The sequence below is a fragment of the Caretta caretta genome, chromosome 1, assembly GCF_965140235.1.
Source record: "Caretta caretta isolate rCarCar2 chromosome 1, rCarCar1.hap1, whole genome shotgun sequence".
Classification (NCBI taxonomy): Eukaryota; Metazoa; Chordata; order Testudines; family Cheloniidae; genus Caretta; species Caretta caretta.
The window spans coordinates 227,651,154-227,678,988 of NC_134206.1; positions in this window are offsets into that span (position 1 = coordinate 227,651,154).

A 27,835-nucleotide genomic window follows, 5' to 3' on the forward strand; every position below is an offset into this window, starting at 1 on the left:
CAGCCCAAAAGGAAAGGATGAAGAGGGAGGAGAGAAATACCCTGTGCCTCAGATCGTCAGGCTAATGAAATAAGCACAGGATAATGAACTGAATGAGACATTAGAAATTTACTTTAAGTGCTTGTTATCCACAATCCAAAGAAAACTGTCAAACTAGCCTTCAAAGAGGATGGATAGCTCAATTATCTAGAGCTGGGTTCTCCTGCGTTAGTCAACTCATTATTGAGTGTGGAACCATTTTGCACTTCCATGTCCCTAACAGTCTGCAACCATAAGTAAACAGTGAATTACATATTGCACATTTTGAATGAACTGCTGCTCATTCATTGTTCATTTTTTTTGTTTCATTCATAAATTGCAAAATAATGCAAGTCTGTTATATAATTTTTGACAGAAATAGATGGACTAAAACACAAATCCTGTCAAGTGAACAGAATGATAAAAAACTGTAGAATACCATCACCAAAGGTTACATTTTCTCTAAACCAAAACAAAACTACTCTGGAGCCATCTGGTATTATTGAGAGCTTGAGTAAAACTGAAGCCCTTATAAACGTAGCAAGAATTCTCTGAATGCTCATTTCAATAAAGAATTTTTTGACGCTAAAGGGAACTTATTGATACAAAAAAAATTTAAAGGAGTACGAGTGGCACCTTAGAGACTAACAAATAAAGTTTGTTTATTTTTAAACTGCTATCTAGCTATAAAAATGTAAAGCCAAACACACAAGACCTATGCAAAGTCTCTTATGCACTGTCTGTCTATATATCCAGCACAGTACATGCCTTACGGACAGCGAAGTCCAAAACACTGTGACAATCTCCTTGGAAAGGGTGCTGCTGTATTTGGCCCAGCTCTGGGTGGTCTCTGATTGCATTGGAGAGTTGGTTTCACTACAGATTATTTAAAGTATTTAGTAGCTCCTTGGGGATAGACGATAGCTAAAGAAATGGGATATTTAATACAGGTCCTTTTCTATAACCTTCACTGTGATGTTTCCCCCAGTCATGCACCACCACCACCACCACCACCTTCAACTTGTTTGGACTGAAAGTTAGCCAATTAACTCCAATTTCAATCAGATATTGAAACTGAGGATAAAACCCTCACCCTGTACAGATCAGGTGAGCGCCAATGTACACAGCACTGGAGTAGATGTCAAGAGATCTGGGTTCTCTTCCTGGCTTTGACGCTGACCTTCTGTGACCTTGGACTTTCACAGCCCTGTGGCTCTGCTTCCTCTCCTATTCTTGTTTGTGTTGTCTCTTTAGACTGTAAGCCCTTGCAGGCAGGAACTATTTCTTACTCTTTGCATGTATAGCGCCAGGCTGAGGCCTCTCGGTGCTACTGTAACAAATAAAACCAATAATATTTATGACATTACATCCCAAATTGCATATCATGGTCCACATACATTTGGAACAGGAAGGGCAACAGATCAGAATACAGAAATATCTACACCTCAATAAGAAAGTGTTTGTGGCAGAAGAATGATTGTCTCACATGAGCTTCCAGGTTCTCAAACTGTGGTCTGCAGAGAATGGCCTGGTCACATGGTATTAACTCTTCCAGATGCAAAATTTCCAAATGCAAAATTCAATTGAAAGAAAGCCAAATTTGCACTACCTTCCTGATATTACTTGCTACCACAGAGGTATCTAGTATGATCAAAAATGGGAGGGGAGGTGAACCATGAGACAACTTCTTTGTTAAAATGTGGTCCACCCTATGAATAAAATTGAGAACCGCTGCTCTAGGATCTCTCAAATGTAAAAAAAGAGCCACTCAACCACAATTCCGCATACCCTTGCCAATGTCTGCAGCTGCATCAACAAAAGGTCATGGTCATTTGTAAAGAAGCCTCTTGCATCAGCTTGGACACATGACCTTTGTCTATCACCAGAAGGAGATCATGGACTAATAAGACCAGCACAGTTTCCACTGCTCCCCTGAAGCAGTCTCACTTTGAGACTGAGTTTATTTGCTTTTGTTGATTGAAGTCAGCCCTGTGTCAATATTTGAATGAAGGGTTTTTGTAATTAAATATAGACAAACACAATCAGACCGCCTGTGTTTGAATCTTAATGCGTTACCATGTGTACTGTTTGACACTCAATACTGAATAGAATAAAGCAACAGATTTTAAACCACACAATGTTAAAAGATTCTAGTGCTTTATTTCCCATTATGGCTGTGCTGCCCTCTACCAATGGCAGCGTTTGGATCTATTCACTTTTCATTAGACAGTAAGAGGATTCCACTGGAAATCTAGGGTGAAATCCTGACCCCCTTGAAGTCAATGGCAGAACTTGCACGGACTTCAATGGGGTCAGGATTTCACCTCTGAGTATCTACAGTAACTCAGCTACATAAAATGGATATTTGAGACCTCAAAGTCAAAAAGCAAAGGGTGGCAATCAAAATGAAGCTGTTTTCCCAGGACTCTCAGAAAACAAAAGAAAAATAAAATAAATAAATTCTGGAATATTTTAGCATTTCATTTCTCTAGCCTCTCTTCATAAACAGTTACAAGCCTGCAGAAGTTCCCATCTCCAATGGCTGATGATATCATATGGTGATTTTTCTACACCCTACTTTCCCTGGCCTTTCTTAGGGCTGCTACAATTTCCTGTTGGCTTTGGATTTGATCTGTGTTTTTCTTGGCTGTGAGTTTGCCTGAAAATGTGAGGCTATTTCAGGCAAAAGTGCTTTTTTTTTTTTGCTTTTTTTTTAAATCTGCTTTTTCAACCCCTATGGCCGCACCCCTGTTCTTTCCACTATTCAGCCCAGTAAGCATTTTTTTACGTTATTTATTTCTGTTTCCAAACGAAACCATAGGGGTATTTGAGGTAGGCAGAATATAATTACACGTACTGAAATTTGGCAATAAAACTCAAACTCTGTCAAAAAGTGCCACAGAAACTTACAGCACAAACGGTCAGCGCCTTGGTTTTACACATCATCCAAACCAGGGATCTTCCAGCTGTGCAGTGCCACTTTAAATCCATACTGGGGCACTGCTTCAGCACTGGAAAAGTGCCACTTCTCACTTCCTGCAACATCTGGGTGATCCTTAGAAGTTTTCCTTCCAGAGCTTTTCCTATTTGGTCTGCAAGATCTGATAAGCTCACAGCATGAGGTGATATCACCATGAATGCTAAAGACTATACTTCTTGCCGCCCTCTTTCCTTCTCAGGAAACATTCCCAGCTTGCCATAGTACAAATTTACGTGGTATTTTAACAGACTATCTATATCTCTGTGGACATCTGAGCATGTAATTGAAGGCATTTTCTAATATTCAATTAGTGATATTTTTCAGCTGGAATGAGACTAACACTGTAATCATGCTATTATGGGGCACATGCATATTTTGATGTGGTCTTTTTATAATAACACATAAAGCAATGGCATCATTTTGTCCAACTGAAAAGCTACACAGTGGAATTGAATCTAAGTTTTTCCACTTGCTGAAATGAACCTTCTGACTTAGAAAAAACAACAACCCTAAGTACACTGGACACAGTAAAAAAAAAAAAAAAAAAAGCATTTCTAATTGGCCAAAAGCTGTACTCAGAAACTCAATGAAATGAAAGTGAAAACTAATTCCTACAGAATTACCCAGTCTCTCTCGCCAAGCAGAGGGGTATACAGGAATTAATGGTTGGTTGTGGATGAAAGCACAGTGAATGTGAGCAATGTTGTTTAAAACTGCAGTCCTTTTTACTACAGGAGGGCACATATTGAAGTACAGGTACCACAAAATGACCCCCAAGTCTGAAACTGAAACAGAATAATTCAAAGAAATGAGAAACAATATTGCTTTGGGGCTACAGCAAAGAGCTGAGTGTGAGGTGATCTGGACTCTATTCACTGCCCCTGCCACTGACTTGCTGCAGAAGTCTCTTAGGCCCTGATCCAGCAAAGCACTTAAGCATCTGAGTTGTCCCCCTGATTTAAGTAAGTGCTTAAATTCTTTGCTGAATTGTCTCTACCACTGGGTTAAAGTTGAAAACTGGCGTCTAAGGGCCCATGCACGTGGGCACCCTCTGAGAACCCCAACTGCGTCGATGATGTCTGGAGATTTTTAAATGAAAATCTATTATGAAGAGAAAATATTTAATTTGTAATAGTAACTGTCTGTCTATGCTCCATCCAGTTTCTAAGGAATCTGTGATCTGACTATTCTGGATAAGGCTAGTAGGCACCAAGCCCCACATTCCATTTCAGAAATTAACTCCCTACAAACATGTAACTGGCACTTGGGAACCTCTAACTCTATGAACAACTTGTCAGGACGACATGACTGCACATGTGCTTACATTTCCTATCACTGCTGTTATTGCTCATCTAACTTCCATCTGTCTCTCTCACCAGGCTACAGCTTTGAGTCAAATAAGGGCTAGATGGTTTAGCAATGTAGCTTAATTTTGTGCTCAAGTTGTAACTACACTGATTATTTTATAAAGTCATAGATATTAAGGCCAGAAGAGAGCATTAGATCATCTAGTCTGACCTCCAGTATAACACAGGCCATGAAGTTTTACCCAGTTACCCTGGTATAGAGCCCAGTAACTTGTGTTTGGCTAAAGTATAACTCCCAGAAAGGCATCCATTCTTGATCTGAAGACAGCAAAAAATGGAGACGTAATTACTTCTCTTAGTAGTTTGGTCCAATGGTTCATCACCCTCATTTGATCATTTGCATCAGTTACTCCATCTATAAAATCAGATTAGAGATACTGACCCACCTGTGTACAGCTCTTCAAAGGCTTTGGATAAAATATGCAAAAGTATTTTCTCTCTGCCTTTCATCTCTTGCTGGCGACTTTCTTGTCCTACTGCTGCTGCTTTGATCTAATTTTTGGCCAGTTTCCATGCCATCTTTTAGTCTCTTTTGGAAAACTTCCACTGCTTCATAGCCAGGTTTATTTTATGCCAAAATCTCTTAATTCAGATTTACAAAATGGGCGACTTATTTAGGCACCTAACTAACAGGCCTAAATTTTGCATGTTCCTCCATCAATGGGAGTTGCTGGATGATCTGTACTTTGGAAAAGTTAGATTACTTATTTAGGTGCCTAAAAAGGATTTAGGAGCCTAACTAACACCTTTGCTTAAAAATCTTGGTGAAAAGGTCTCCACCTGAAAATATTATTCCATGTATTTCGTACCAGTTGCTCAAATTGTCAAAGATTTGACTTCTCCAGCAGCAGGCTATTTGCTTGTTGGGAGGGGGAACAGGTGGAAATGGACATGGGATCATATATCTTACTTTTATTTACAGTAAGTGTACTTTTGAACAAAGACATGAAGTAGTAAAAGGCCAGCAGAGATAACTCCCAGAGCTAACAAATGACAGCCAGAAGTCCAGAAAGCAGCTCTGCAGCACCATCAGTGCAGGACTGCATAGACTAAATTTTGATGAAAAAGAAGTGGTCATAGGTGTGTGTTTAAAATGTAGCTGCCACTCTTCAGCTCAGAAAAGTTACTAAGGATTTAAACATTCGAACTGCTCCATGCATTAAAACACAATTATTTCATTTGGTTCATCACATCTTTTGTTCCAATGATTTCATGAATAAGGCATGGTGATGGTTAGTTGGCCAAAAATGTCATCCCAGACATTTTGCATTAGTGACTCCACAGCTAGATGGTTTGCATAGCAGTAGACCCATTTTGGATGCTTCTCCATGAAATGTGACATCTTAGTGAGAGTCTGGTCACCGGTTGAATGTAGAAATGTTTTATAACTAGTCATCTCTCTCAGCTAGTCACCAGGAGATGAGATAAAAACAATCAAATATGGAGGTCTGAAGTTTATTCTTGCGGTAAAAGGAACAAAAGAGCCATCAAGGGAGAAGGAAAATTAAGTTGAAAGAAGCCATAAATTTGCCCCTTACAACTCCCCACATGTGGGATAGAAGTATTGCTGTGCTAGTGATTGCTTCCCTCTGGTATGGTATAATTTTTCCTGGTTGATGCCAGTGAGATATGACTTAATAAACAACACCCTGTGTTAAAGAGTGCACAACTCCATATTCGCTTTTGTAGACTACGACTTGACCCTCTTGAGTGATATAATAGTTGTGACATTAATACTGGGCGGGGGGGGGGGAAGATAAGTGTTATAGAGTTTGGGATAGATCCTCAAAGCCTTAGACATGGATCTTCAGTGCTCTAAGAGGACAACATGCTACCCCAATTATTGGAAGCCCTCACTGAAGTCAGAAGAAAGTTACCTGAATGTCATGGAAAGCAATGTTTTTCTGAATCATCAAAACAAAATATTTCTCTTCCCTTCTCTCCCTCCCCCTCTTCTTCCCTTTCGGTTTTAACCATGTCCCTTCCCTAGTGTCCTCAAACATCCCTGTCTGAGTTTGGTTCCTTTGGAACAGAGCCCTTACATAAAAAGTATCTAAAGGCATCTTCCTCTTAATATAATACTGACGTTCATAATCCTCCAAGGACGTAAAAGAAGGAGTAATATCAATTATGGGAAAAAAGCTTTAGTAAACTGCAAAAGGTTTTTGAACTGTCAAAATCAAATAAAAAAATTCAACCATTTGCATAACATTTCCCAGGCTAATCCCCAATATAATTCAAATGAGATGGCTTACTGTACAGAAAATAATAGACATTCTTTCTATGGGACCAAAACACAAGGTTTTGTTTATTTAAAATAATTGCAGCTGTGGGATAAAGAGCAGATGTTACCACATTGTTTCCATTTTCCCATTATTTTTTTTTTGTAATTAAAAGCATGAAAGCATGCAACAACAAAAAAACCAACAAGCAAACCTGTTTAATTGTAGACTATCACAATTTGTTGGGAGCCACCATGTCAAGTGAACTCCCCATAGAGGGTATAGGAAGAGGGGAGAATAAGGGACAAAAAAAGGATAGGGTGGGAGATCAGAGGAGAACTTCCTCCCTCTCTTTCCCAACCATGCTCTGCATGTGGTTTATTAACTTTCTCTAGGGATGTCACCCAAAAAAGGTTTCTGCATGTTGTGTCTTCTAGGTCCACAATACCACAAACATCCATCTACAAACTGCAAAATATATCACTGAGGTCTGATGAGAGGCTAAGGTTATAGAGAAAAAGTATTTGGCAGATAATATCCCACAAAGTGTGAGGGATCTTTAACCCGAGGCAAATCTTAGCCCTAAACCACCACTTACAAACAGAAAATATTCTAGAAATGAAAAAGACCTAACAACTAATAACCATGATACTTGAATCTGCTTGTTTTTTTGTCTCTTCCTTTCTCTCCCCTCCCACCGGTTCCTCCCATCATTCACAATAGCCTCTCATGGTATTCTGTCACTTCTGCTTCTGGCTAGAATTCAGAAGTTCAGAGAGGCGTGAAAATGGAAAACGTGAAGGAAAACGTTAACAATTTCTCTGACTATTCAAAAAAGGTTCATTATAAACTTCCTAAAATTTAGATGTCGTTTCAAGATAGCAGGTGAGGTGAAGGTGAATATTTCAATTTATCCAATGTAACATGCTCACTTCTGAATAGCAATTATCACTTGTGACAGCCAGGCCAGTTGGGCCTTCAGTCACAAAAGAAGATACTATTCTTTAAAAGTAGGAAGACACATGATAGCTCTACCATGAGAACATACTAGAATTTATTATAATAAATTCCTTTCTCCATATCCCATTTTAAAGGCAGACTGAGCCACTGATACATTCAAGTCTGCAGAACTCCATGATATTGCCCTTAATCTACTGAATTCAACATTGGGCTCGCAGAAGCTCTGGGTAGTTGTGCAGTGTTGCCCAATCTTGCAATATTTGGTATTTTGCCCCTCTCCTTGAGTCTTGTGAATATATGAAAATCTCAACTCTCAATTTAAAAAAGTAAGATTCTAGCCCACCTGATTACAGAGAAAAGCTGGAAAAATGTGACCAGAGTGTACCCTAAAGGCTCATACACCAGAAATATTTTTAATCTCATGATTGTTGATGTCTGATTCATGATTTTTTAAACACCTGGTGGTGGCAATATAAGGTAGAACTAACAGGGACACTTGACAAGAGAATAACTTCAACCTTCTCTTTCCAAGAATTTACACGGCGTAACCTGTTAACTATTTCCTCCCTTGTTCTTGATACAGTCTGTACCACACTCTATCCATGGCGCCAAACCAAAACAATCCATTATTCCCTCAGCTCTACTGTTGAGTCTTGTTACATCCGTCAAATGCTTGTCTTTGGTCTAGCAAATGGAACATGCTTGGAAGCCTTATTTTCAGATCTGCTGAGCGCACTTAGCTGCCACTGATTTCAGTTCTGCTGTGAGTGCTCAGAACTTCTGAAGATCAGGCCCTTGGCTTCTATTATAGTGGGAAACGTCATGACTTCAGTTCAAAGGGTACTTTAAAATGCCCTAAAATTTCTACAAGAATCAGTGGAATTGTTTCCGTCAAAGGAAAGCAGATAGTGCTATAACCTTTTAAAAAAACACACCTCTAACCAGTATTATAATAAATATATTTGTTATAATGAGCAAACTTGGGAAATGTGATCAAGATAAAATTACTATAGGCTGGGTGCACAACTTGTTGAAAGACAAAACACAAAGAGTATTTAGAAATGGCTCACTGCCAAAATGGGAGGGCATATCTAGTGGGGTCCTGTACAGCAGTGGTTCTCAACCAGGGGTCCGGGGTCTCCTGAGGGGGCACGATCCAGTTTCAGGGGAGCTGCCAAATAGAACCAGCATTAAACTCACTGGGGTCCAGGGCAGAAAGCCAAAGACCCACAGCATGGGGCTGAAGTCTGGAGCCCTGAGCCCTGCCACCTGGGGGCCGAAGCAGAAGCCTGAGAAACTTAGCTTCTCATTGTACCCTGTGGTTTGGGGCCTTGGGCAATTGCCCTGATTGCTATCCCTTAATGCCAGCCCTGGCTTTTTTTTTAATAGCATGTTGAGGGAGCCTCAGAAATAAAAAGGTTGAGAACCCCTGCTGTAGTGGTCAGTCCTGGGTCTGGTACTATTCATTCAATATTTTCATTAATGAGGTGGATAATGAAATGAAGGGTACGCTTATAAAATTTGCGGATGACACCAAGTGGGGAGGACAAGCACTTTGGAGGACAGAATTAGAATTCAAAATGACCTTGAGAAAACTAGAGAATTTGTCTGAAGTCAACAAGATGAAATTCAATAAAGACATGCAAAGTACTTCACTCAGGTAGGGAAAAATCACATGCACAACTAGAAAATGGAGAATAACTGGTTAGGTGGGGATACTGCTGAAAAATACCTGGGGGTGATAAGTGGATCACAAATTGAATACGAGTCAACAATGTGATACCGTTGCAAAAAAGGCTAATATTCTGAGGTGTATTAACAGGAATGTTGTACGTAAGACACAGGAGGTAACTGACCTGCTCTGCTCAGGGCTCTTAAGGCCTCAGTTGTATAACTGGATCCAATTCTGTGCACCATACTTTAAGAAAGGAATGAACAAGCTGGCGAGAGTCCAGACGAGAGAAACAAAAACGATAAAAGATTTAGAAAACCTGACCTATGAGGAAAGGTTAAAAAAATTGGTTATGTTTAGTCTTGAGAAGAGAAGACTGGGAGGGACCTGATAACAAACTTCAAATATATTAAGGGGTGTTATAAAGAGGACGGTGATCAACTGTTCTCCATGTCCACTGAAGATAGGACAAGCAGTAATGGACTTAATCTGCAGCAAGGGCAGTTTTGGTTATTTATTAGACAGAAAACTTTAACCATAAGGGTAGTTAAGCTCTGGAATAGGCTTCCAGAGGAGGTTGTGGAATCCCGATAACTGGGTTTTTTTTAAAGAACAGGTTGGACAAACACCTGTCAGGGATAGGCTAGGTTTACTTGGTCCTGCCTCAGTGCAGGGGGCTTTGCTTGCTGAATTCTTGATGTCCCTTCCAGCCTACATTTCTACGAAATATGTAAGTATGCTGTAAAATCCAATATCCCTCCAGAAGCAGAAACCCTATAGTACAAGAACGCTTTAAGATCATGCCATGGCATTGTGCATATGCTATGTTCAGCTGCAGTCTGCAAGACCGAGCAATCGTCAGTAACATCCTCTCACAAAAAAAGGTTCCAGGAAGGAAAGCCTTTCCAAAGTAAAGTACGTCGTTACAGATTTGTACTGTGTTAGCACCTATTGGGCCCAATCCAGGATCCAGTATGCTACATACTGTACTCTCACCTATTACAAAAACACAATCCCTGCTCCAAGGAGTTTACATAACTCTTGAAACAAACCCTCCACCAAGCCCGTTTACAACTTGGTATTCCTCACTTTCATCTTTTGTCTTTCTGCTCATTTAATAAAAGAGGCAGTCAGTTTCTTTCTTTAGCAACCATGTAAGTCAGGGTAGTTCCACTGAAGCGGGTGGAGCCCACCAATCTAAACCAGCTGAGCATCTGGCCCAATATCCTTTCTTCCTTTCAAAAAAAAATAATAATAATCAGCTAAACTACCCTCACCTATCCAACCCTCCACACAGACTCACAGGGCAGCAGGATGGTGGTCAGCTAGGCTTGGTTTGCTGGCGAGGATCCTTAGGTATATCAAGAGCTTCTCACCACTTCCAACCAATCACAGTCTGGCTTGCTGTCAGACAGTGCCAAATATCACTCCTCAGACTCTGACTGGGAGGGAGGGAGTTTCTGACATGCTTAGGCTCCAACTGATCACCATATCTGGGGTCAGGAAGGAATTTTCTCCCAGGTCAGATTGGCAGAGACCCTTGGGATTTCTTGCCTTCCTCTGCAGCATGGGGCATGGGTCACTTGCTGGTTTCAACTAGAGTAAATGGTGGATTCTCTGTAACTTCAAGTCTTTAAACCAAGTTTTGAGGACTTCAGTAACTCAGCCAGAGGTTAGGGGTCTATTACAAAGAGTGGGTGGGTGAGGTTCTGTGGCCTGCAGTGTGCAGAGGTCAGACTAGAAGATCACAATGGTCCCTTGAGTCTATGAGTTGCACCCCCTGCCTTAGGCTGAGCTGGGTGAAAAGCAAAGGGCCATTCTTTTGTGTAGCTGGAACAGATACTCACTGGCAGAGACTGCCAGGAGTCAGTCCCAGTGGCAGCTCTATCTCGCTGCACAGGAGTGGAGCATCACTCAGTGCAAGCTGCCTGTCAAGGTCCAGGGGCACCACCCGTTATCTCTGGCTGGGTAGCTATTTTGCCCTTGTGGTCTTCCAATCATAACAACGGGTGGCTGATGCTCAGGCTCAGCAACTACAGCCATCCTTTGCTACAAAGACTATGTTCATTTCCCTCCTTTATTTGTTTACATTCTTGCTGTTTATTAAATAACTTGAAGCCAGTGGGCAATAAACTATCCTTAGCTGGTGAGGAGTGTTTATGAGCATCCCCTTGGACATATCTGCTTACTGCGTAGCCACATCTCATTTCCTATTCTGCCCTAACAGCTCCTTTTGTGAACTTGAAACTTAGAAAGCAAAGTTTGAGAAGACCTTAGACATACAATAATGCTTCAAAAATCTCACAGGGATTTCACCTCATGACAGGGAATAGATCCTATTATGTTAGTTCAGTGACAACTGCACCAAAGATATTAAATACATAATGAAATAATAAGTAACCCCCACAAAATGTTGGCTATATTTAAAAGTTTGGGGGAAACTGACACACAGAGAGATTAAGTGCCTTGCTCAAGGTCACACAGTGAGTCAGTGACATAATCTAAATGTTTAGGTTGACACCTCTCGGGAAAATATGTCTGTAGTCTATTCTTGTCTTCAGCTCTTCATTGCAGATTATGCAGAATGAATACTTGGTGACTCTCTTGAATATCTTGCAACATATTCATTGTATTTCTTCAGATGAACATTAAAATACACAGCGTGTGTATATATGTGCCTACCTCTTTCATGGGTATTACCTAGCTTGTTACTTTCCCTGAAACTGAACAATACACTAGCAAACCTGTCATGGTGAAAATCTATGGACAGTTTGCTGGAAAGTAACATTTGCCAGTTTTCATTTGAAAGAATTTGGGGGCGGGGGATCAAACTTCAAAAAAGTTAATGTGTCTTGACACTGTTGCCCCACTTATATTTCTGAGACAAACATTTTCCTGATATTCAGGCTACTTTGATATTTTTGGAAAACCCACTCCACAGGAAAAAAAAAAAGACAATGCAACCATCTCATGTTTTTTCTGCTACTGGTTTGATAAAGAGGCTTCAAGTGGGGGAATAGCCTCACCCTGGCTACACTGATTTGCAGAGGCAGCCTTCCAAAGGTAATATTCTGAGTTCAGTTCCTGAAGAGGGATGTTGGGGTTTTGTGGTAGGGAAAAGCTGGCAAACTTGTCTCTGATCTATGAAAATCTTCCTTCCCCTTACACATTTATTGGCATGTTTTCACACCTTACCCACTTTATGATATTCTGTACAGTAACATGATGCTGTCTGGTGCTTCAAATTTTCAAAGGTGCAGTCATGCTTGAAGGAAACCCGCTTCCCCCAAAACCAGAAAAAATTGGACCTGCCGTGATTGAAACCCTACATTTCTCTTGACTTGTTTTTCATAGGACTGTGCCACTTATGTGTGTTCTAACATATCCTTCTTAACTCATGAAAAACACCATATCTAAAGCTTAATGCCATATGTCCTATATAGACATATGAGCCGTATTTCTTTTTTATTCATATTTTATTGGAAGTCTTACAAAGCATACAGAATAGATGCCAGTACATCAAATTCATCATGCCGAGCCTTGATTATGCAGCCCTGAAGCCTTAACGCTGCCATACGATCCTTCCTTTCAGGAAATAAAAGCCAAAGACCAGTTTTCCCTCAGGACCACTTGTGGGTATATGTTGAGGCCCTTACTACCAGAGGTTCAGACATTAAATCCCATCCAAGGAAAGTCCCTCACACAGCTATTCACTCATCATAAAGGTACCACTCAAAGTCTAACCGTTCAGTAAAAAGTGAGAGCACCACTCCAAAACCAGTGGAGGACTCAGCCAAGCTGTCTGGTTCCAGCATAGCAACAGTCTTCTTTCCGCTGACCATTGGTGAGGGGGATAAGGAGAGGGAGAAGTGCATTTTATAGATGTGTGCATATAATCATGAGAATGAGCAAAATGCTCTAAAGATTTGCTGTCATAAGTTGACATGATGTATATGAAAGCAATGTGTTATTCTCAAGAGAGCATGGCCCATCACCTTAACTGGATCTACTTTACACTGAGAAATAAAATAGTTCCCAGAAACTCAGAATGTTATTCCATGACAAAATAGTAATTAAAAAATAAATAAATGGATCAGAGTCTCGTTGGCCCAACCTTTCCTCCTATACTGTTGTGGTGTAAATCAAAGCAGTAATGACAGTCCTTGAAATTCTAGATGTATTTACACGTGTTTGGTCTGCCTATGTTTATTCACTCGGGGTTTCACTCCGCCACTTGTTAACGTATTTGGCATGCTCTCATATAAATAAAACTAGCATTTCAAAGGAGAGCCATTCTCCATTCCCTCTTTATGCACAGGGAACATGCCAGAACTTTTGCTGAGCCTATGGAATGAGATCACTCGAGAGCAGAGTCACCACGGGCGGGTAATGATGAGGTTACCCCTATGCTGTGCATTGATGTATTCCAAACCCTTATTACAGTTACAATATATTCATATGGACATAAAAACCATCTTTTAAACAGTTCCTTGATTTTAACTCTACTCATTGTGTTGGTGAAGCCACTGCTGCAGTGACTTTCTGCTGAGCTATGCTAAATTGGCTCTTCATGGCAGTAAATAGGAAAAAAAGGAGAAGGGATGGAATGGAGGAATGTGGAAGGCAAGAGAGGGTCAGAAGGGGAGAAAGGGGGGGGACTGTTTAAATAGGGTCCTACTAAGTAGTTATAAAAAACGACAGACAACTATCAACCTCCATTTATAAATACTTACAAGAAAGCAGCAGTGTGTTCAGGCCATGGTCAAAAGCATATCAAGGTCAATGGAAACACACTGATTGACTTAACTGGGCTTTGGATCAGGCCCTTAATCCCCATTTTCCTTTTCTGCAGTTTTGCCCTGACAAAAACATATGGATCTTAAAACTCAATTTGGCCCTGAAGGTTGTGGGTTGACCAGCATCAATGAGGTTATTCAAGATATGTACAGGAATCATCTTTTGTCTCTAATGTAGACAGGGCCACTTTTACGGGCCATTCTCAGAGACAAGATACTAGACTAGATGGACCTTGGGTCTGATCCAGTTTGGCAGTTCCTATGATCCTAATTTGCCTCTGCTGCAATCAAAGCAAAATCATAGTATATTAGCTTTCCCGTATTTTAACGTCAGGGTAACAGAATAGTTTAAAAAACCCTAGATACTGTAAAAAAAGGACACATTATAATAGAAATATTTTTGCTATATATAATTTGCTTTATTGCCATAAAAATATTTATCACTGAAATTCGTTGAACTCCCTAGAACTTGGAGCATTTCTGGCTGCAGGAGAGTCAGCTCAAAATTTATTTCAAATATTATCCACCCGAGGATTAAAACAAGATGAATTGTGAGCAACATTTACCATTTTCTATTATTTAGAATTCATAGGCTGCTTGGAAAAACGCAACCAGTATTCATAATATTTTAAAATTAAATCAATCTCTCAAGTTATATTACTAAAGATTTCTTCTTAGGAGCTGTATGGATCTGTGAAATACATGTTTGCATAAAGTGACAGGATTTGATTTTACCATAAAACAGAGGAGAGTCATTCCTAGACCAGCTTTTTTGGAGAAGATATGTCATTGACTTCTTGAATTCTTGAAGAATAGTTACTTGAAGAAACCCTTGAGATGGGAGTTTTAAAAGCCATTTCAAAGCTATCGACTTAAACTGGAGAAGAGTTAGGCCAATGCTGAGCACTTTCAAAAGTCCTCATGTTGATTCCTACTACCTCAACTAATGCAAATAATGGACTAAAGCTGCCTCAGCTACTATTTTATACTACTCCTCTTTGTTCTGGACACAGATAAAGACCTTACCCATACATATGTTACTGTGAAGAAAGAAAAACACAAAAATATAACATTAGCTTAGTTGAACTATTGAAATAATTGGGGTACTCTGCCCTTCTATGCTTTTTCAGTAATTGTTTAAATTTCCACAATGTAGTGACATGTAGCTATGCCTAATGTTTTAAAAACATATTGTGGCAGATCATAAGCTGCCATAAATTGTCATAGCTTCACTGAAGCCAGAGGCAACACTGCCTGAGGATTTCCCCCATCTTACTTATATCTTTAAAACAACAATCTAGCCAATGCTGCAAACATCATGCATCTCGCTATCATTATATCCTGTACATCAATTCAATAAAGACCTTGGCATATTGTCAGTGTGACGATCACCAGGAGTACAGTCCAACTCCCACGGAAGTCAGTGGACTTGACAGCGAGCCGGGTGAGGCCCAGGATACGAGCAATTGGGGGGACTTTTTAAAGTCTTTCCCTATATACAAGGATCATTGCACCCACCTACTGAAACAAAACCATCTGTGGCATGGAAACATGATAACCTTTCTGCACCAAGAGCAATTTTTTTAAAAAAAAGTTTGGAGGAAATGAAAAATTAGCTTCTTAAACTGACATTACAAGGGAAATGTAAGTTTATCTTTCTCTATTTATCTTACATATTTTAGGGCACACATTACAGAGCTCCAGGGTGCAGTACGGAAATCCTGTACCCAAGCTGAAATTTTTTAACATCAAAGCTAATGTGCCTACCCTCAGTGAAAAATACCACACATGGTCAGGACTGGATGAGAACACAAGGCTCTCAAACATTATGATGGGACACTGGTAGAATACTGAAAAAGGATAAGTGATACTTTACAGAAATCAGTCACAATCACCAATACCAACACCAGCAAGATCTTCCATCCAGGAGCTAAGTAAGCCTGACCATGGCTCTCTTATGAAATCTGAGGTGATGACACATGGACACTATCAAAGCTTTTGGTATTATTTAGATCAGTGTACTTATGAATGGCAAACTGACAAGCCATAAGATATTGCAATAGGACACCCTAGAAGCCAGGAGACGGGGAAAACACTAACACGGCTTCCCTACCACTAATCACCACATCAAGCCTCAAATAGGATCTGCCAGTCTCCTTCTACACAGATACCCTCTTCACTTAATTACAAGAGGCCCAGCACCTCAAATGGCCTTTCTGCTAGGCCCTGCTGAAGTTGAATTGAAATTCTGAATCAAATCCCCCAGTTCACACATGATAATAAGTGGAGGCTGGCAGTAGATGACACTGCCCAAGCTACTGCATCTCTAACAATCAGCTAAGGTGAGGAAAGTCCAGGGAGATGCATCTATTGGTGAATAGTTATGAGATTGTTTGTGAAGCTGACATGACCTTATTTGAAGAGCGGTGGTCAAGAGGAGTAGGAGCCATGTTGGTGAGCACCTTAGCACCTTCTCTCCTCCTTGGGTTGGGGCTCCTTATATGAACTTTTTCCACCTACAGTTTAGGTTTGGTTGAGCCTTATTTTAACCATACCCACTCTCCCACCCTCAGTTACGTCACAACATTTGTTGTGTTTGAGAAGTTTGTGTGGTTTTACACAGGGTTCAGGGATACTGAGTGGGAGATGGCACTATTTTCAGACATATCCCAGTGCATCACATTGTTTATATAGGAAATTTAAACATTTGGTGAGAGAAACTTTGACTTTACCACCTTAGAGCATTGGAACTGACTCACATTTGTATTACCTGAGGGGGCCTCATCCAGTGGAACTATCAGTTCCAGTAGTCATATACCTTGCATTTTTCTTCATTATACAGCCTCTTCATCAACACACACACACACGCATGCACACGCCATTCACTCACCTTAGCAAGAGATCAACTTTGACACGAAGTAGAATGAGTAAGAAAAAGAAAACCTACTAACTCAAATGTGTTAAATGAACAATTTTTTTCTGTTAAAAACTGCAAAAATAGATTTCAGTGGTATCTCTACTAGTAAGTTAGCATCTTTCTACTTGTTAAGTGCTACTATGCTTGGTGCTGTACAAGGCAGGCACAAAATTTGAACAACATGGAAAAAAAGATGTTTTCCAAATCAATGCAAATAAAGTACAATAATGCTATGAGGTTGTGCATTTAACATGAACAATTCTTCTGACAGATCAATTTTTGCAACATAGATTTCCTTGGAAGTTCAACTCTATAATAGATAGATAAACTACAATACTATGTTACCAGTAAGAATGGGTAAATACCAGACAACTTGAATCTATGCTCAAAATAAAGAGAGAGTGTCTGAGTTTCCAAAACGTTAAACTATTCTCTCGTTTTAATGTATTTCTCTACTTCCTGATTTCAACCAAAAGTACCAAGGAAAAGGCTATCTTTATGGTGTTTCCAACCTAGCCACAATCTAGAAGTGCAATAAATCAGGCAAGAAAGATTATTCTCATGAGACTTCAAGGACAATTTCTGGATCAAAGTGGTTTCTGAAAAGTTAAACTTTTGGATGCCTATCTGAACCAAGATATATGAAGTTCACCCATACTTTGCTAGTAGTCTAGCTTTTCACCACTACAGACTTCAGTTTAAATCCTGGTTTAGGTCACAAGTGAAAATGAGTTTCATGGTTTTCATCCTAGTGGATTTCTGTCAACATCACAAAGCCTCCATGCAACTCGACACAACGGGCAATCTCTGCTGGAAAGAAACCCAGGACTGAAATAACAGAGGTCATTACAAGATGAGACAGAGATAAATGAGCATATCTGTGTGGGGAAATTTACACAGACACATTCTAATTCAGACTCCAGTCAGTGCTGCTATTAATTCATTAATTTATTTGCTTAGATTTATTTTCAAAGTGAGTATTCAGTCCAAACATTAAATACAAGCAGCAAATTGGCACAGTAATTCAAGAAAGCAAATGAGGGCCACGGTCTTCCATAAAAAATGCTAGAAGAAACAAGTAATATGGTACATGGAAAGCATCTTAAATTAAATGATTAGTGTTGTGTTTTATCATTAGCTTCACAGAAAATAAGTTTTAAGAAAGTGACGAGAGGTATGGAAAAATTTCTCTAAGAAGAGACATTAAAAAGAATATGGCTTTTTTATTTATTCTTTATTTGAACACAGCTAACATAAATAACAAAGATAACAAACAGAAGAGAGTTATCCAACCTAAAGAGTCAATATCAGATTTTCCAACGAGGTAGGTAAGATCAAACTTCTTCATTATTAAGGGCAAAGACAATTTTGACTGGCTGAAGAGATTTGCCTGTACAATTAAGTAATAATGGTCATTTTGTTATTCATCCCCAGTTTGGGGTTCTTTGTAAATTAAGATAATAAACTAATCTCCAAAATTATTCCCTTCAGAAAAAAGAGGTAAGTAGAAGAGAAAAGGGAGTGTTGAGAGCAAAAAGAGGATCAAAGAAAAGTCTGAAAGGTAAGTAAAAAAAGAGGATAGGAGAAGAATGATAGGACAGGGGGAAAAGGGGAAAGAGAAAGAGAAGAATGGGCCTACTTTTACCTCAGAGAAAAGTACCCAAATAATAAATGGTATAAAGAACGGCATACAGTATTTGAGAATCTGGAGTAAAGATTTTGCAAAATTTTTCAAAGAAAAGGTTGTCAACTGATGTGTCCTCCCTCTCTTTTGCCACCCACTCTTCTCTACTCCTACATGATCCCTTGAATAATTTATTTCCAAGTGCTTACAACATATTGGAAAATAAACAAACAATAATAATCCTTATTGTGTCAGGTCCTAAATTTGGGGTGTCTTTGTTCAAGTATTGCAGATTATAAATTAGGGAGGAGAGAAAGAATCTTAATTTTCTTTGATAAGACAAAAAAGTACCTTTCCCCTCACTCTGCCATTAGTCAAGCAAAGGGATTTTCCTCAGACTTTGCAGAAAACTTCCTGTATGGGTTCAGACCAAAGGTGGAAAGGTTTTTCCCCAAATGAGAATTTGAGGAAAAATTATAAGTAAGTGACTGAAAATGTGGATTTATGAGAGTTTTGATGTAACTTTAGCTATATAGGCATTAGGTAGTCTGTCACTTTGTGACTAGAATTTACTGCAGAATTCATCCTTGGCTGTAGAATTGTGCTCTAAAAATCTCAGCTTTCATTAAAACAAAAACAAAAAAAACCAAACAAATCTTATGTTTCATGCCCTTGTGGTTGCAAAGACCACCCCCATAAATTGAGCTGAGTGTAAACAAACACAGTGCTGTTTTCCTGAGTTTGCAGACAGCCTGAAACAATAGCCTCAAGAGGTGTGAACTATCCCATTCATCTCAGTGAAGCACTAACTTTGAAAACTAAAGAGAACAAGGGGCATGTTAAAAACTGGAAATACGAGAATATAAAACAAACAATTGAATTATACAGTAGCCCCAGAATTAAGTTTTATATTCATTTTCAAATGTAATTATTTTAAAACCTAAAGTTCTTAAAATTTATCTGAAGTTGCCACAGAATTTTCACTACAAAGCCACAGACTCTAGGGAGATGGCCGCAGCATTTAGGTCCAGCTAGCTATAGACCTACATGCCTTGACTAACTCTCTCAGCCAGTGAAAGCTACTGTATATTAATAAATATTTACATTGTACATTAGATTAATAAATCTTTACATACATTTATACAATGGCTTTCATATGAGACTCTCAAAGCACTTTATAAAATACTAAGCTTTGCTATACTCCTGTGAGGTAGGTTATAAATCATATGAAAAAATGGGCAAACTGAGAAAGACACATGTAGTGACTTGCTGAAGGCAACACAGCGAGTCAGTCAGTTGTGGAGCTGGGAATAAAACCCAGCTCTCCATTCCCCTACGCAAAAAACTACATTCCTTCCAATTTTCCTCCACTGGAAGGATTAAAATGACAACACCGCCATGGGGGAGGTGGGGGGGAATAACATAAGCAAAAAGGTAGCAAACACAACTTCTTACCCCAATATAAGTGAGAATATATTAAAGAGCCGAAAGGTCTGAAAGACGGAGAACCTGTGAGAAAAGGGAAATTCTCTGTAAGCAGCAGCCATCAATGCTGGTGAAGAGAGCAACAACAACAAAATGGGACTGACTGTAACTGCAAAAGGGTAACTTTTCCAGAAGGGTTAAAATGTAAAACTATTGTATCAGGATTGTGTCAGAAGAAGTAGTAACATCCTAAAAGTGATAAAATTAAAAAGGACAAAACCAAAAGTGAACCCCACACTTTGAGGGGTGTGGCAGATGAACTAGGAGAATGACAGATATAGAGATATGTTATGAAACCTCTTTAGAATTAGGGTCAGACCTGATGGACTGGAAAAAAGCGTACATGATCCTCTTTAAGACGACGAGGAGGGATCCTTATGGATCACTCCATTTTCATCGTCTACTGGTCCACATTAGGAGGGACCAAGTTTAGGCATGAATTCCCATCCCCACATACCTGTGCTTCCCACTTTTATTATTTACAAGGCTGGCTCAAATGCTAACACCTTTTATTTAAGAAGGGTATTAAGGAAGGTCTAAGAAATTACAGACCCGTAAGCTTGGCTGCAGTAGTGGAGAAGACAATGGAAACACTAATCAGGAACTGAACGGGAACGCTTGGAAAATTGTAATTTAAACAAGAATTGATGGTGTGAATTCACAAAAGAAGGATCAAGCTCCAACTCAGATAGAATGTTTTTCAAGGGGTAGAAGTTCACAGAGAGGGAAGCCAAGCATAAAAGTTAGCTAGGACTTAGGTCTTTTGTGTGATGTCTGTTCAAAAGCTTTCCTAATCTACAAGGCCATTAAGTTTGGTGTCAGGAGCGAGCAACTAAAGATAAAGAAGTGGCTGCTGGTTATTGATGACAATGTGTATTTAGGATTGGAAGCAGTTTAGCTGGAAGGAAAGAGATCAGTAGTTGCATGCGATAAGAATGAGAGTTAAACCTTTCCTACTAATGTCATAGATAAATTATATTCATGAAGAAAGTGGTGCTAAATTTGTTGATATCACACTGACATTAAGAGGGAGGGAAAAGAAAAAATTCTGTGTCTTGGCTAGATTAAGCTCAAGATTTATGCAAAAGCGAAATAAAAAGTAATGCACCACGGAGTGAGTGGAGGTTAGCAGCAGATAAAATACACTTAAAACTCACAAAGTTGGGATATAATTCAGTGAGAAAATAATTAAATAAATAAGCAGATGGAGCAAATATAATTTTGAGAAAACTATTCTAGCACTATATGTGGGACCAACACCTATTTATTTTATAGGCTTTTTTATTTTATGGCAGAATTTGCAATACTGAATGCGATTCTGGTCCTATTATGGTGAAAGAGTATCTCAGAAATACAGACATACCAAAAAACAAGCAATATGATATTAAAACATCAGGGTGAAGTCAGTCAGAGAAACGACAGCAGATCTGAATGCACTGGAAAAAGAGGAGATGCAGGCAGAACTTCACTGATCAGGACAAGTTGACACTGACAGGTGAATGGATTTAAGGTGGCAATTCGCAACTTCATTAATTTTAATATTAAAAGGAGGATGGACCCTTCCTTTAACTACCAGACATTAATTGAGTCCAACATGGGGATGAATAGCCTCATGCTATACAACCAAGGAAACAGGATTGGTACCCAACCCATAACCTGTGCTGCCAAACGCTGTTACTAAATTCATGATTTAGCCCACTGCTGAATCTCACTGCTCTCCCACTGCAAAGGGGAAAGAGGGACAACCAGGAATGAGTGTTGAGCTTCATGGCCAAACCCCTACCACTTAATTCCCAATTCAGCTCCATGCTGTGAGCCACCACCCTGTAAAGGGGGATGAGAGTACACAAAATGGGGACCTCAATCTGCAAGAATTTTTAAGCACTCTCTCCTGACAAGCTAACAAGGTCCACCCATTCCTCCTGGCTCCTGTACTCAGGCTTACTCCAGGATCTGACCCCTTTAACCCTCTTACCTGCTCTGGACACAGGCTACAAGTTATGACTATATTTATCAATATCCACTACCCTCTTCCTCTTTATTTATTTATTAAACCCCTCTTAATCTCACCATATACCAGACCCCAAGGACGTTGTGAGGATGCGGGGGAGGGAGGAGCCCACCAGATGTCTTGTCAATCTTGCCCAGAGGGAAAAATGCCTCCCTGACCCCTAAAGGTGATGCTCCATTTAGACCCACAGTGAGCTGGAAATCCAGCTGTGGCAATTACACCACCAGTAGGACAGGGCAGGTGGGCCCGCTGTCAGCAGCTAGAATTGCTGTTATGTGCCCAGGAACGTTTGAACATACACGGAGTGGGATTCAATTGAGCCACTCAGCTCTCTCATGCCCAATGAGTGGCCAGGGGAGGTGGAGCTCTGTTTCAATCTCCCAAGCCCCAACCCCCAGCCATCACCCAATCTCAATTCCCACATGTGTTCTGTGCACAGTCGAAGATGTAGCTCAACCAGGGAGCCTGGTCTGTAGAGGAAAAAAGGGAGCATAAAAGGTACAAAAAAATCTCAACCCTGATAAGGCACCATTGTGAATGCTCCACTTTCTCCCTTCTTGGTGTGGGGAGAGGGTGCATCGTAGTAATCCCTGACCTAGTGCATTATGGGAGATGTAGTCCTAACAGACAGAACTGCTAGAAAAGAATGGGAGCATAAGAGGTACCCAAACTACAAGACCCATGAGGCACCACAATGCCATTTTGAAATATTTTGGTTTTCAACTGAAATATTTCATCAAAAAAGTAAAAATATTCCCCAGAGAAGTTTTTAAAATGTTCAGTTTTGTAGACTTTACCATGGGAAAGGGAAAAAATATATTTTCTAACCAGCATTTTTTGCAATTCACTATAGTATTTTTCCTTTTAAGTCAGCACTAACTTAGTGTCCCACCAGCAGGCACAGAATTAGGCGGCACTGGACTGTTGACGGTATTATCTTTTGGGTGAGAATTAAATAGAGGTCTTGATCTCTCGTGGTCATTACAGATCTCATGTTGTTTTTAGCAGGAATAGCTTTGCTGAATGTGTTGTCCTGACCAAAGTCTAACTCCGGCAAGTATTTTATTGTTAAGTTCCATACGTACTTTAAATCAGATACACTATCTTTGCCATTTCTAATCAATGGCAGTGTAGTGTTGCTGTGCTGCACTTTCACCTCCAAGGTGGATGAATATTCATGATTGATGAAGTGATCCCCCAGTACTTTGGGATTGTTTGGGATGAAAGGAACCATGAAAACAAAATATCTTCGTAATGCACCGATTTAGGTCCTGATTCTGCAACTGGTTCTGCATGAGTGGACCTATACACCTGCATGAAGTTCCACTGAAGTCTACCCTTAAAGAGGATACTTATTGTACTAGAGCAGTCTCGTGTCAATTACAAAAACGAACAAGGAGTACTTATGGCACCTTAGAGACTAACAAATTTATTTGAGCATAGCTTTCGTGGGCTAAAACCCACTTCATAGGATGCATGCAGTGGAAAATACAGTAGGAAGTTATATATATTATATACACACACATACACACAGAGAACATGAAAAAATGGGTGTTGCCATACACACTATAATGAGAGTGATCAATGAAGGTGAGCTATTATCTGCAGGAGCAAAAAACCTTTTGTAGTGATAATCAGGCTGGCCCATTTCCAACAGTTGAAAAGAAGGTGAGAGAGTTACAGTAGGGAGGAAAAATAAGCATGGGGAAACAGCATGGGGACTAGCCTTCACCTTCAGCCCCCAACTAAAACCTCTCCAGTGCATCAAGGATCTACAACCTATCTTGAAGAACCATCCCTCACTCTCACAGACCTTGGGAGACAGGCCAGTCCTTGCTTACATACAGCCCCCCACCTGAAGCAAATACTCACCAGCAACCACACAACAAAAACACTAACTAGGAACCTATCCTTGCAACAAAGCCTGTTGCCATCTCTGTCCACATATCTATTCAGGGGACACCATCATAGGGCCTAATCACATCAGCCACACTATCAAAGGCTCGTTCACCTTCACATCTACCAATGTGATATATGCCATCATGTGCCAGCAATGCCCCGCTGCCATGTACATTGGCCAAACCGGACAATCTCTACATAAAAAAATAAATGGACACAAATCAGACATCCAGAATTATAACGTTCAAAAACCAGTTGGAGAACACTTCAATCTCCCTGGTCACTCAATTACAGACCTAAAAGTAGCAATATTACAAAAAAAACTTCAAAAACAGACTCTAATGAGAGACTGCTGAATTGGAATTAATTTGCAAACTGGACACCATTAAATTAGGCTTGAATAAAGACTGGGAGTGGATGGGTCATTACCCAAAGTAAAACTATTTCCCCATGCTTATTCCCTCCCTCCCTCCCTCCCCCGTTACTCTCACCTTCTTGTCAACTGTTGGAAATGGGCCATCCTGATTAACACTACAAAAAGGTTTTTTTCTCCTGCTGATAATAGCTCATCTTAATTGATCACTCTCATTATAGTGTGTATGGCAACACCCATTTTTTCATGGTGTGTGTGTGTGTGTGTGTGTGTATCTTCCTACCGTATTTTCCACTGCATGCATCCGATGAAGTGAGCTGTAGCTCACGAAAGCTCATGCTCAAATAAATTGGTTAGTCTCTAAGGTGCTACAAGTACTCCTGTTCTTTCTGTGGATACAGACTAACACGGCTACCACTCTAAAAAACAAGACAGAACAAGCACAAGCTAAGAAAGGGCTGAATACTAAAGGAATTTAAGCAAAAATTCATCACAAAGAATATATAAGATGTAAGTGACCGAGACCAACAATAAAAGTGTCATGACAAGCCTAAATATCTTTGCCAAAAAAAATAAAACATTAGATGGAGTGGTATTATTGGTGCCACTGACTTGAAAGGATGGTTAAGAGGGGCTTCCTGATCGTGGGCCATGTGCTTCCTTCTGTTGAGGAGTATAGGTGGAGCCAACACAAGTAGAAAGGAGGTAAGGGGTTGTGTAAAGGTTTAAAGTTACTGCAGCCCTCATCAGTACTAATGTCTGCTCTGTGGCTTTTTCACACCTTGGAGAGGGTAAGGACGGGCAGCTGGAGGTGATCTGCTAATAGCTTATCCCTTTCTTTCCGTCAGTTATCAGCCTCACCTCCAGCAGGTGGAACTGCTGTGGGCCAGGTCTTCTGTGGCAATTCCTCCCTTCTCATAATGCATGAAAGGGAGGCTGCAAACCCAAGTTCCATTCTCACAGAAAATGGGGCAAGTTATGGAGATGCCTTAGCATTGATGCTCAGAAATCATTTCAGAAATATAATCTTAGGAATTAATTCAATAATATTTGTGCCCCACCCAAGAAAAATTAAATTATGCCTATCCGGACCATTATCTGAAAGAAAAGGAAATGAAACAGGTGTATTGTGAGAAGTACAACATTCATCACAAATTACAACTAACAAATGCATGTCTGTCATGGGAGTTGCATGTGTGGAAATCACCGAGTTATGCACTTCAGCCTGCACTTCCTACTCATAAAGCAATTCTGTTTACACTACATACTACTTAACCAACAGACATTCTTCAGAACATAAAATCCAGGCAGATACATGAACCAATGCATTTCTTGGAAACAACCTTCCATGGTAGTCCAGCATGCTATACTAATCCAATTGCCTCAATGCTTACACAGGGTGAAATCTTGGCTTTGTTGAAGTCATGGCAAAACTCTTATTGGCTTCCTTGGGGCAAGATTTCACCCACAGTGTTTTCATGACATCTTATTTGCAAGAGTGAGTAGTATTTTAATCGTCTCTAAATTGACATTTTAAATAAATGATCTCCGTGTAGATGGGAAGCACTGGCTGTCAAAATTTAAAAAAAAAGAAAACAGCAATAAATTAAGAGGGGTCTCTCCCCCACCTCACCAAAATTATAAAAATGTCTGAGTTTGCAGGGTGGGGGAAAGTGAGAATTACAATCCTAGGGTTTTATGCCTCTGTAACTGTGAATCAGATTAATTTAGATAAAATTTTGCCACTGTCTGTGGTTTTAATGAGGACCAATTGCTTTGCCTAAATAAAAAAAAGCATATCTTTTAAAACCAAAAATATTTCAGCTTAATGACGCTCATAGGCAGCAATATTTAAGTGGCTAAACTTTCTTGGCATACAGCCTCAGTGCACCTGCGTCTCAGCTGGATTTAATCTGTTGAGGACTATATTTAGAGGCCATTGCCAGATTTTAGTCTGGAAACTAAATGGTGTCCCACTCAGTCATGTTCCAGTCCACAAATTACTTTAACATTTCAGTGAGGAAAGAACAATGCCATTCTGTGGGTTAAAGAAATCCATAGAGAATTAATGTGTTTTTGGAGTTAAAAAAACAAAATAAAAATGGAAATTCATCTGACAAGAAAAATAACTCATTCATCTGGTCTGGTATGGCAAAAATAAAAACTAAACTGACTGATGCTTTTGATGAATGTATAAAAAAGCTACAAATACTTGCTAAGTATATTATTAAAAATAGATTCAAACAGGATTCTGATCAAAACCAGAAAAGTCAATAATAGTCACAATTAAGAGGTGCTACCTTTGTATCTTTTATCTCACTCATATGTATGACCACGGAGTATATGCCAGTGGTGACCAAACTTACTGGCTCTTTGAGCCGCATACAACAATCTTCAGAAGTTTGAGAGCTGGGGTGCACCTGCCAGGAGCAGGGCTCGTGGCTTCAGCCCTGCGAGAGGCACCTGATGGGGTTTGGGGTTTCACCCCAAGCCCTGAGACATGCCCTCCTCCCCCCCGCTGGGCAAAAGCCCGAGACCCCCTTCCATGCTGGGCAGAAGCCCCTACCATGCCCTTCCCCGTCACCCCCACAAGGCAGAGATCACGAGCTCCCCACCCCCAGTCTGGTAGGTGGAGAATGGGGGGTTCCGAGAGCCACACTTTAATGGTAAAAGAGCCACATGTTGCTCACAAGCCACAGTTTGGCCACCCCGGTATATTCCATGAAATATATACCATGTAGTATATAGACTCAGGCCAAGATCTTCAGAAATGGGTGCCTAAAGATTGGCTCCTAAATCCATATTTAGGTGCTTTAACAAGTCCGCGGTAGAACCAGCCAGCAGCCAAATTATCGCATGCAGATAGGCTTCTAAGTCTATACGTTTCCCACATCAGGAACTTGGAAGCTTGGCACTAGGCACCAGCTTTTCAAAATCTTGGGTCACATTTCCAAGCTTACTACACAAGGGCCTTTCAAGTGAGGCCCTAAAACTGAGGTGTTATCTACTCTGTGTGATCAAAGAGCCCATGTCATTGTCCAAAGGGTGGGATTTGCAGTCTCATTGGTATAAATTTCCCTTCTCCCACACTTCTATAGTGTGCTGTGTAAAAACTAATTGTCACCACCCACCAGTAAAGTTGCTGCATTTCATAGACGCTGGATATGTGTTTTATAAATGATGCACATACAGAATTACATTGGAAGTGAGAGATTCTGTGATATTCTATAATGACCTCATCTGCCCTTTAAGGACCCATTGCCACTCAGCACTTCGAGTTATCTCCTTAACATTATTCAATTACGTCCTGTTTTGATAAATTGGAGGATTAATTCTTTACTGCAAATGCTTGATTTTTGAAGGTTTGCAACCAAATCTTAGCTTTCCTTTTACTATAGATTTTCATATTTCATTTTTCATATTTCAATTGTATTACAATGCACTACATACCATGTATCATTTGTCTGGTATTTATTTTAAATATTTTCTTCAGTTACTTTATCCATATAGA